The sequence below is a fragment of the Labrus mixtus genome, chromosome 3 (genome assembly GCF_963584025.1).
Source record: "Labrus mixtus chromosome 3, fLabMix1.1, whole genome shotgun sequence".
Taxonomy (NCBI): domain Eukaryota; kingdom Metazoa; phylum Chordata; class Actinopteri; order Labriformes; family Labridae; genus Labrus; species Labrus mixtus.
Window position 1 is genome coordinate 10,494,745 of NC_083614.1, and position 12,009 is coordinate 10,506,753.

At 39.7% G+C, this 12,009-nt stretch overlaps 1 protein-coding gene across 1 annotated transcript in view; it reads right to left on the minus strand.

The window, feature by feature from the left end:
• Positions 1-12,009, minus strand: part of LOC132958345 (inactive N-acetylated-alpha-linked acidic dipeptidase-like protein 2) — a 479,226-nt gene that overhangs the window by 329,748 nt on the left and 137,469 nt on the right. The window lies entirely within an intron of this gene.

The window sequence follows — 12,009 nt, forward strand, 5'->3', positions numbered from 1 at the left end:
AATTTATACAGCTGATTGCTGACACCCAAACAGTCACTGAGAATTTAAAAAAAAAACTGTAAAATAATCAATCTGTTATCAGTGAGACACTGACATAGAAAACAGAAAGTCCACTTGAGTATTGTCCTCAAAAGTTTAAAATTCAACACTATGTACAGAGGTTTATGACACTATGAGGAAGATTTATACAACTCTGTAAAGTTAAAACAGGGAAAAGCAATTAACAGTAAATTCACATTCCTAGGTCAACCTCTGAATATGTGTAAATGCATGGGCCCTCACTAAAAATTAGCAAGCTATCTACATATTTTTCATGGAGGTCATAATTTTTGTTTTTTAAGTTTTCAGCTCAGAAGCTAAGAGTTAAAGGAGGAGGACGATAAAGTTAATGGTACAACAGTTAACTTGCTCTTTAAAAGGTATTGTGTGCATAGTGTATCCAAATTAAACTGATCCTGCTTGGAAATCCATTCTCATACACTTCTAACAGAGTATTTTAATAAGCATAATGCATGTTGGCATTTTCAATCTATACTTCAAGCTCCTGGTAGCTAACCCAGGCAGTGTGTGTAGAGCGCCAGGAATAAGCCACATGGGTCGAATTAAGACTGCTTATTTGACTCGAGGTAATGGATGGTACATTAGTGCTGGATATAAAAGAAAATGTGTTGGATGTGGTTAAAAGCTACTCAGGCTATGGGACTGACCGGAGCCTCTCAGCACACGATTATGAAGACTAAAAGCACCACAGGGTGCAGCAATGCATTAATGCACGGTAATGTGACGAAGATAACGCAAACGAGTTAGGCCACAACAAGGAGTAAAGTGTTGGAACGGAGGGTGTCTGTGAGTGTGTATGTGTGTCTGTGTGTGTTTGTGTCTGTGTGTGTGGTGGTACTTTGCCCTGTTAAACCAGCTCTGGAATCAATACAGCCCCTTATACAGCATCATTAAACCTCACCAGGGCTGGGATCACATGCATGCAGGCCGTATGTGTGCATGTGTGTGTGAGTGTGTGTGTGTGTGTGTGTGTGTGTGTGTGTGTGTGTGTGTGTCCGTGTGTGTGTGTCTGGTTAAGAGACATCTGACTCAAGACCAGCTATATAAAACCTCCCAGCTCATATCTTGGTATGTCATCAAGTTTAACTGTCCTTTTTACACGCTCCATCATCAAAATCCTCCATGAATGGGCAAACGAACCACCCAATCAATAAGCCCTTGGAGATGTACGGAGTAAAAAGAAAAGAAGAAAAACACCGTTAAAGAAATGCCTGGAAACAACAGTTGAACTTTATGACCATTACTCAGTCAAAACGTAGGCACTTAATGATTAATTCAATGTTTACAGGTTTTAGACACCTGGAATACGAGAAGAGTAAGAAAAAGAAAGCCGGTGCAGAGAATGTCAAAGTTTATTATCTACCAAAACAATTCTAGATTTATGAAAAATGAATAAAAAGAAGGGGGAAATTCAAGATTGTTTTAAGATTTTGATTTGGTTGTTTACTGCAAAATATAGAATTACATTGAAGAATTTCACAGTTTTAAAGGTGCACTATGAAGTTTTGGTAGAGAAATGTAAAAGTTGGAGAAATGTACAGATTCTGTGGTTCATGTTCATAAATATTTACACAAACTGTCTTTAGAGGAAAATTTGGTCCCTGGAACACTGTTTGAAGTTGTGGTGGGGGCCCCGCAACAGTGAAAGCGTAACTCTCCTGGTAGCTTTTTAGCTCATGGTTCCAGGGACCCATTTTTTTCTTTGAATAAAGTTTGTTTATTTAGTTCATAAAAAATAGCAGATGATTGTTTCACTTCTCCAACTTTCAAATTTCACCACCAAATCTACATAGTGCACCTTTAATGACATGTTTATCATCATTCTCATACATACATACAGAAATGTATGTATATACATTTTAAATTTTCAAATATTTGTTTTATTAACATTAAAAACAGATACTAGCTGGCAGATCTCAGTCTTGGCTTTGGGAAAAAAAACATAAGTAATGTCTGGTTAATATCACAAATACATGACTTGAGATAAGAACTCACTTCTTTAGATAATGATGAGGCACAATTTATTTATTTTTTGTCATTTTTTCAAGGCCATTGCATGGATATTGAACTGGGCAACCAGCCACCAACCAGGTCATTTTCCTTTTTTTGGTCAGCAGCGTATGAATGTGTATGAATGGGATTAGTTACTTCTGATGGTCACTTCACATAACAACATGGGGCGGCAGTAGCTCAGTCTGTAGGGACTTGGGTTGGGAATCGGAAGGTCGCCGGTTCAAGTCCCGGCACGGACCAAGTCCGGAAATTGGTCTGGTAGCTGGAGAGGTGCCAGTCCACTTCCTGAGCACTGCCGAGGTGCCCTTGAGCAAGGCACCCAACCCCCCCCCCCCCCCCCACAAGCTCAGGAGCGCCCGCCGTAGGGCAGCCCCCTCACTCTGAGATCTCTCCATTAGTGCATGTCCACAGGATCCTGTTTGTGCATGTGTGTGTATTTCAGTTCATGTTTGTGTAGCATGTTTACTAGACAGAGTGTAAAAAACGAATTTCCCCTCGCGGGATCAATAAAGTATAAATTCTTCTTAACCTCTGCCATCAGCGTGCTATCAGAATGTGATGGTGTGACCTATTGGTGTAAAAGCGCTTGGAGTAGTCAGAAGTCCATTTACCATTTAAAAGATTTAGTAGGCATACGTATCATGGTCAGGCGGCAGGTGCGGATCTAGGGATCAGCCAGGACTGCCTAGGCCCCACCTGAGATCTGATTGGTCACCCCAGGTGCCACCTCAAATCCTAAATCATCTATTGGGGCTGTGTCGAATCAGGTTGCTTAGTGGCTTTCTTTGCATAATAATATGGCACATTCCAAGTCTTTATTTTTTATTTTTATGAATACAAGTACTTTCAAATTGTGATGGTGATTATTCACAGCCTCTTCTTTGAGTAATTATGATTACATTTTAAAATCGATGAACAGCTCTAAAAACACAAAAGAATATAACCCTTACTTAAGGGTCGATGATTGGTTTTTAAATCCAAGATAAATCAAGGTCTGAACAGGACACAGTCAAGCTGAAAAATAACTTTGTTTGGAGTGAGTTGCCGCTCTTTTTTTAAGAAAAGCACAATCAAAAAGGGATTGAGATAAAAAGAAAAGGTGCAAACCGAGAAACACAAATGCAGACAATTAGAGGAAGAGTTCTGAAGAGGAGGGAACACAGACACAGTGAGGGGGGGAAAAGACACAGGCAGTGGCAGAAACACAAAGCATAGCAGTTAAAAAGAGGAAGGCAGGAGAGAAGAGGCAGAGTGTTTATAGTTGAAGGGGAGAGGGTGAAAAGACGAGGGAAGAGGTCTGGGAGTTCCCTGGCATCAATCTTCAATGCTCCAACACACTTTCATTACTTCTAGCTCAATGCAGATGAAGGATCCTCTCAGTACTGCAGAACAAAAGTTCATTTAACTGCTGACCTGCTGTTAGAGCCGCACTCTCTGCAGTGGGCCTTTCACTGGATGCCTGTCACTGCTGAAGCGTGAAAGACTTAGAACTAGATGATGTTTCTTTACTGGTTTTCTTGTACGTACATGTAATTCATTTTGAGAGGACAGCATGCAGTTAGGATTTCAGGGGATTTTCATTTTTCTTTAAATCAAAGCTGCCGTATTTAATAAGAACCTAAACATATATGTGTGTGTTGGGGCCATATGGAAATAAGAATTATTCAAGGTTAAGAAAATGCAAAAGTGCCAAACATTAAGACATGACAATAATTTGTTTATTGTGCTTAATTTGGTTTTAGCTTATTTACATTGATTTGTGGTGTTTTTCACACACAATTTTTAGTTCAAATTTGTCCTTTTTTGCAAGGATTCTAGAAACTAGTGTTGTAGTCAAGACCACACTTACCAAGACCAATACAACCTGAGACCAGGGTGCTCCTAGACCTAGCCAAGACCAAGACATTTAGGGATCTAGACCAAGTTGAGACCAAGACCAAGACCAAGGCAGGGCAAGACCGAGACAAGAGCATAAATATCAAAGGAGGATCATCATCTTCTGTGCAGGGGGCGTGTCACTCACTTAGACCACAACTTATTATTGGGTGTATTTTGATAATTATTAATTATTTCATTTGTGTGGATTTTAAATTCAAAGTAGTTGCTGCTCAGTTAATGACTAATGGATATCCACATGAATAAATAAACACCCATAAGGTTGTGGCCGTAGCCAGTAGGGCAAACTAAACTACAAATTAATTGAAGCTATTCATTTTTTTGAGAAAGGAGCGTTTTTTCAGTGGTGGTTTTAACTGGTCTTGATTTAAAATCTGGAGTCGGCTCAGTCTGAGTCCCAGACAAGACTATAAAAAAAGATTTGAATAAAAAAGCTTTCAATTCTGAGACGAGACAACCACCGACAGAGACGGAAACCTTCAAATACTGGTCTCGATACCAGTTTTGAGACCAAGACCAATCTTGAGTACTTCAACACTACCAGAAACATACTATACTCACAGTCTGCCAGCACAACAAATTTCCCCTCGCGGGATCAATAAAGTATCAATTATTTATACTTTACTTGCCCCTTCTTTTCCAGCTTTGAATGTGGAGTGCAACACATCTCAGGTAAAAAAAAAATCAATGTGCAGTCACAAATCAAAAAATTACCTTTTGAATTTGTAAAAGTCAGGCTGCATATCTTTGGATTATCCACTGCAACTTAACAGTCATAAAATGTAGATCTCATAATCACCTTTGTACTTGGAGAGCCACTAACACTACTGCCAGCTTATCTTTAGAAGAAGAAGAAGAAGAAGAAGAAGAAGAAGAAGAGAAGAGATCTACTTTAGGGATTTACTGCAGTTACAAGACAACATTATTAAAAGTCCACCACAGAGGTAAAACCTTTGTTTTCTTCCTGAGATGAATGAAAAAGTGAAAGTCGAGGAGGATTAAGTAGAAGTGGAGTGGAAGTGAATGCGAGTAGATCATTTTTCTGCTCTAAGATAATATGTTGATGGTGTTCATATAAAGTTGACCTCTTTCACCACATTAGTTTCATCAAGTTGATATTGCCAGATTTGCATAAAGTATTGATTGTCTACAATGAAGCAAATACCATATCATTTTGCAATTTTTTTTCACAAACTAGTGAATGGTAAATGGAGAAGGGACTTGAGCTTGAAGACTCTTTTCTAGTCTTCTGAGTACTCACATTCACACACTGATGGTAGAGGCTGCTATGTGAAGTTATACCATCATAATTAACGAATACATTCATACACATTTACACGCCACCGACAAAGCATAGGGAGCAACTGTGTGTCTTGCCCGAGGAAACATTTGTGACAAACATGTGGCTGCAGGAGCTGGGGATCATACCCCCAACCTTCCATTGGAGAGACGATGGACTCTACCACTGAGCTTTTTTTACATCCTAAGAAACTTTTAAAAATGAGAGCTAACACGGCTGCCTTTTAAGTTTATGGCTAACACAGTGCTAAACATGACCTATGAGTTGAGGACAATTGGATTCTTTAACTTCATGTTGTTCGAGTCAAAGTCAAATGTGTTGAAAGAAATTGTATGACATTGATGTGAGTATTTTGGTGCCATTTAGCTGAGAAGCCAGCCAAGTGTACAGAGTCACATTTACAAGTAGCTTTTCTAACCACAGTCTGACAGCAAATCAGCAATCCAAAAGTGGAACATCAACAAATAGCTGGGCCAGCTCGAGTCTAAACCAAGGAATGAATTAGTCCTATTCTAACTGCTGCTCCACTGCCTGCCTGTCATTTCTGGTTAGAAGGCTGTTGATGGTTGATGCCTGTGACCGAAGCATCACCATACTTAAAGCTCTTTTTTAATAAATCATGTGGAGAGGGGGCGACTTGTGCCTGTCGTCTCGGCTGGATGGGTCAGTGAGTTTTTAAGGTCCTTCATCGCGGTTTCTGGATAAAAACAAAAATGTTGCTTTTTGAGATTTGAACATTTGACACTACAGGCTACAGTAGTGCTTCACCATTTCCTTTTCTTGATTTTAACTACGATGACAGTCCAATGATCCAATGAAGCATATGTGGGTTGAATAGTTCAATTCCATCACTTCTGCATGTACGGCTTCTCTGTCATATTGTCCACTTTTAACATATTTTATTCTCTTTATACCACTGTTATCTTTATTCCTTCTACAGGAAACGGACATCATATCAAACTTCTTTCCACAGACTGATATGATAACAGTTACGGCCAAATTCCACTAGATGCAGTCCGTCTCCGCTCCATTACGGCAACAGAGCTGATTTTCACTTTAGTCAGTATGTGTGTGCTTCTGTGTGTGCTTCCGTCTCAACTCTGGCAGTCCGGAGTCCTCCGCAGCAGATAAGCAAGACAATTAACCACAGAAAAGATCGAGCAGGACGGGAAGTCAGTCACCGAAACAACATTAAAACATCCGGTTTACTTTCAGAATAAAACACTCAGTTTTAACGGTTCAGAATCATGACCGTATGTGTGTTTGTTTATGTGTTTTAAATTGTTTTAGACGGTTTTATACCACATACATTGTATTATTTCATGCTGTCGCGAGTGAATCTGTAAACGCAGCCTGTGGGTGTTGACGGACGAGGTTGCACGGAGCCATAACGGACCGGAGCGGACACACAATGCACACTTATCTGCTGGAAGTTCTGGGATAATCCTCCAGAAGCTGTGAAAAGCTGTGAATTTCTAAGCAACGGTTTGTCCTCCTTAACAACGGTGATCTTTGGAGGGATAGCAGACCAACGGTATGCATAATTGGCCAATCAGAATCAAGTATGTACCACAGCCGTGCAATAATAAAGAGAGAGCTCACATGCTGCCACTGTTAGAGGAAAAATCCTTATTAATTATGTAGTTCATTCAATGAGTAATAACTGCCTCCATTAGATCCCATTGCACATCAAAGAAGTCTTATTGCACAGCGGTGGGTTTGCAGAGCCATGCCTGAGAACAAATTCAGCATAACAAATGCAAAGTGTGATGCAACAGCTGCTCTGTTTGACCTTCACAGCTCTCCATAATCATAAACAGCTCGAAGGCTTTGAAGAGGTGAGGAACAACAGCATTGGTATGCCAGGACAAAGTCGCCCTTCAAATCATTTCTCTGATATCTGAAACTCATGCATGGACACAAACACACACACACACACACACACACACACACACACACACACACACACACACACACACACACACACACACACACACATTTCCGTAAGCCCACTACCTCTAGAAAGAGACGAGCCAGCCCGAGGAACAAAGTTGTCTTTCATCTTGTATTTTTTAGCCTCAAAAGGATTGACAGGCTATTTTCTGTATCTGTTATCTTCCACTACTCTACCGTAGATTCACCTTTCATTCATAAATTGCTGCAACACTGGTGTGCTGGTGAGGCTGTCGAACACATTTAGTGTGATCAGGGCAGAGAGACAAAGAGCGAGAAAGGGAGAATATTTCCCCAAACACTCCTTCTCACCAATCATTGCATCTGACATGACCTTGTCAGCTTCCGTAGTTACAGAGCATGAAGCGAGCTGTCAATCATGGCTTTTCCCCCTCTCTCTCTCAGACACAGAGTGCAGGAGGGCGATGGGAAACACTACGCAAAGACCAGTAATAATTCATTATCAGACGTAAATTATACATTAAAAACAGCTTCAAAGTTTTCTTTCAATGTTCATTTTTCTCAGCCATGAATAAAACACATGCATATAATTCAATAACCCAACGGGCTCCCCTGGTGGTATTCTACGATGATGGGGGAAGAAAATGGTGAAAACCTGTTACCATGGGGACTTAGACTAATGGTGGTCAGTGAGGTGAAATTACAGGCTGGCATAAAAGCAAACCAAAGCTTGTTTCCATGTGTGGGAGTGTGAAAGTGCAAAATCTGCAAATTGAAAAATAGTTCCTGTGTGTGTAACATCGACGCTCTACGAAAATAAATATATTTCATACTTTAAGGCATCAGGACATTTAATAATGATTACGAGCGCGTCTGTGTAAACATATGGAAAAGATGCACCAGTGTGTATTTCAGTATTTAATTTGTCCGACTGACTTCCTTTCCACATATTAAATCAATAGTGCACGTCCTTTTATTAGAGTCGGGCATTAGAGGAAAAAAACAACATCAGGAGGACGGCTTTATTTGTGATGTTGAAAATAAAGTCAGTAAGTTGAAAATAAGATTGTTGTTTTGTTCAATTGTTCATTCTTTGGCTTTTTCATTATGTGGAAATAAAACAATCTAAAGAATAATACAACGTAATCCACGATACTTATTGCAGACATAGAGGTTGGAAAACAAAGAAGAGGCAGAGAGAGAGAACCAGAGAGAGCTTATCTGGGGCGACAGAGTCTTTTCCATAGCAGCCCCCTCTGAACCCATCACTCCAAACACATCTGTAACTGTACCAACCTGCCACGATTCAAATCCCTGATTAAACCCTCCTTTTCAGACTTGCCTTTAATTTCTTATTTTGCCTATTGTGACATTGTTTTAACGTTTGTGTTTCCGTTGTTTTGTGTGAGTGTAAGGCCCCATGCCCACCCAGCGTTTTTTCCAGGCAGAAAAGCGCTGGCTGTGCGCTCGGGAGAGAAGAAAGGCACTGCACGTCCGTCCTGTCTCTATGCCAACAGTGTGTTGACAACGGCCACTGTATGAACGACACTGCTCCCTTTACCCGATCAGACACGGAGCAAAGAGGATGTGGGTACAAGAAACGATCCGTAGGTCGCTATAATAAAGGAATTTTTCATTTGGAAAAGATCGCTCGTGACGTCAACAGTGCCTTTCTGAAAAGTTGAAAGATTTTCAACTTGAGCGCTCGGAAAACGGCAGAGGATTTGTAAAACAGACGCTGGGCACTGCGCGAAAAAAACGTTACCTATTAAAGAAGGACATAAATACATATAGATACACGACATATACAAACAAACATAGACAGATACAAATATATTCATGAGAATCTTTGAAGATATACATTTATAGTAAGTATGAGCATTTGATGACTTGAAAAACATGTTTATTAAAAGTATTCTAATGTTGATTTAAAAATATGTAACACAGGCTTCAGTAAATATCTTTCAACATATTGACTATAGGCTAAGTGCATATGTTATTCTTTAAAACAGTGATGAAATCATCCTGACAGAGTTCATCCAGAATCAGAACGAAGAATGTCTGGATAAAAATGGGATCATGTTTGTTATTGAAGGACTAGAGGACAGTTTATTGCAACTTGGTGGAATCTGTCGTCTACTAACTGGGAGCCACAGTGCGATTAGTCCTTGGGCAAGACACTTAACCCAAAGTTGATCTCGCTGCTTCATCTGTGGCGTATTGATGTGTATGAATGGATTAGTTAATACTGATGGGCACTTTACATAGCAGCCTCTGCCATCAGTGTATGAATGTAGGTGTGACATGCAATGTAAATTCACTTTGAGTAGTCAGAAGACTAAAGAAGCGCTATACAAGCTCAAGTCCATTTACCATTTAGAAGGGACATCAGGTTGAGACTCCAATATAGCTAAAGAAAGCCGACATTGCATATATATGTAACCCGACATGCAACTCTTCTGCAGGAGGTCAAACAGAGTGCATTAGTGCCCTGCTCTTTGTTCAATCAGCTGTGGTATCGAGCTGGCAGTCTGTTCATTTAAAAATCAGGCTGTCATGTGTCCGTCTGCTGTCTGCAGAGAGACGGAATCAACACACAGCTTTTATTGGAATCCACTTAATAGCACAGCCAAAGGTAGACTCTCTTCGCTTCCGTATATCATATAAGCCGGGTCTCTCAAGCCAATATCCATCCATAACCATCAAATAAACATCTGCCCAATGCCATGGAGCGTCAGAGTTTGTTTCAGGCTGCAGGGCCATCAGAGAAAAACCTTTATTTTTATAGTGTTTATGAATTAAAGATGGCTTCCCCTGGGGTTGTTGAGGGAGAGTAGAGGCTTTATGGATCTTTCTCCCTCCTCCGCATTAAATCTCCTGAATACCACAGGCCATGTCTCAGGATGTTAGACACGGAAAACAATAACAGCCAAACATTCTTATCTCGCTGTTTGTTTGTATTTCTTCCTCACAATTCCTGTTTTTCTTTCTTGTTTTCTAAAGCGTCGCCTGCCCTCGCTGTCATTCGCGCCTCATTCCCTGGCTCTGAAAGTTTGAGGCAAGTCCATTAAAAACTGCATTACCCACAAGTCAACAGGTTAGATAGTCCATTACAGCTGAAGGTCAGGTTTTCTTGTTCTAAAGTGGGTGGATGTTGGAAAGTGGAGAAGGCAGATGTGGGGAGATAGCATAATGGATACGTTCTGCCTCAGGAAGCATCAACACTCACTTTAGGTTGACAATATCAACAACATCCTTTACGTTTTTGTTTCTGATGAACGAAAAGAGTCAGGATGTTGTTTTATTTGAGTGAGTGAAACAACCAAATTATATAAATTTGCCCAATATTGGTCCCATTTTGTATATCTAGATATTAGTGTTATTGGCCAGGTGAAAATATTTATGGGATATGATTTTTTTTAAGGTTTATTTTTGGGCTTTTTATGCTTTTATTGTAGAGACAGGACAGTGGATAGAGTGGGCAACCTGGGTGAGAGAGAGAGTGGGGAATGAAATGCAGGAAAGGAGCACCAGGTAGGAATCGAACCTGGGCCATCCGCTTGGACTTCAGCCTACATACATGGGGTGCCCACTCTATCTGACCAGGCTACTAGCACCCCGTATGACTTTTTTAAAACTTTGCCCTCCATATGCAAAAGTAAAATGCTCAACATTAACCCACAAGATTTACAACATCAGAAGCAAATAACTGAATTTAGTCAGAAAGTGGTGTCTGTTTGAGTCACCAGATAGCCTAGTGGTTACACTGCATCCCCAATGAATAGAGGCTGTAGTTCTTGTTGCAGCGACCGTGGGTTTATATCCCATCTTAGCCCTTTGCTGAATGTCATCCCCGACTCCCTTCTCTAAAAGTTTTGTTTCTCTCTTCAGCCGTGCGATCCAATAAAGGCAAGAATGGCCCAAAAATGTCTTACAAAAAAAACCTCAAACATTGGTTAAAAAATAATCAGTCATGTAATCATATAATATCTGTCTTCCCCTTCAGATGCCCATCCCCGGGGGCTTTTAGTTCATCCTGCCCTTTTTATTAGCTAATTGTATGTGGCTTTGTTTTTTCTTATGTGACAACTGTGTCCAACTTGTTTGTAAAATTGCTGTGAGTTCTTTTGTATGCTGTTCTGGGAGCTGTCCTCTAGTTGAACATTTGTTTTTATGTTTTTTAGTTAGTACCTGCCTGTGGACTACAAATGACATTTAGCTCTTGTGCTAATTCTGGCATATTTATAATAATAATGATAATAATAATAATAACTTTATTTATATAGCACCTTTTAAAAACACAGGTTTACAAAGTGCTTTGACAAACAGCAAAAACAAGAACAAAGCAAATTAAACCAAACACAGAAGAACATTAACAACAGTAAGAACATAGCAGATGCAAAATACTAAAAATAATGAAATACAATTCAACAGAAAAGAACCCAAAGTGCACAATACCCAACAGACATATATAACCCGACCATCACAAGAACCATTATAAGAACCCAGGCAACACAAGAACCCAACAACACGAGCTCAGACCAAGAGGACCAAAGATTTAAAAAGATGTAAGAAACTAAAAGAGATAAAAGCAAATAAAAAGATAACAGCAATAAGAAGGTAAGAGTAGTAAAAGAAATAGAAACAAGTGGTTAAAGGATCAAAAAACCCAAAACTATAATATTAATAAAAATACAAAGTAAATATAAATATGAAACATAAATAGACAAAGGAAGTAAGATAAGAAATTAATTAAGAGGAGATTAAGATATGAGCATATATACGAGATAAGACCATAAATGACAGAACAGTAAAAAGTAAAAGAA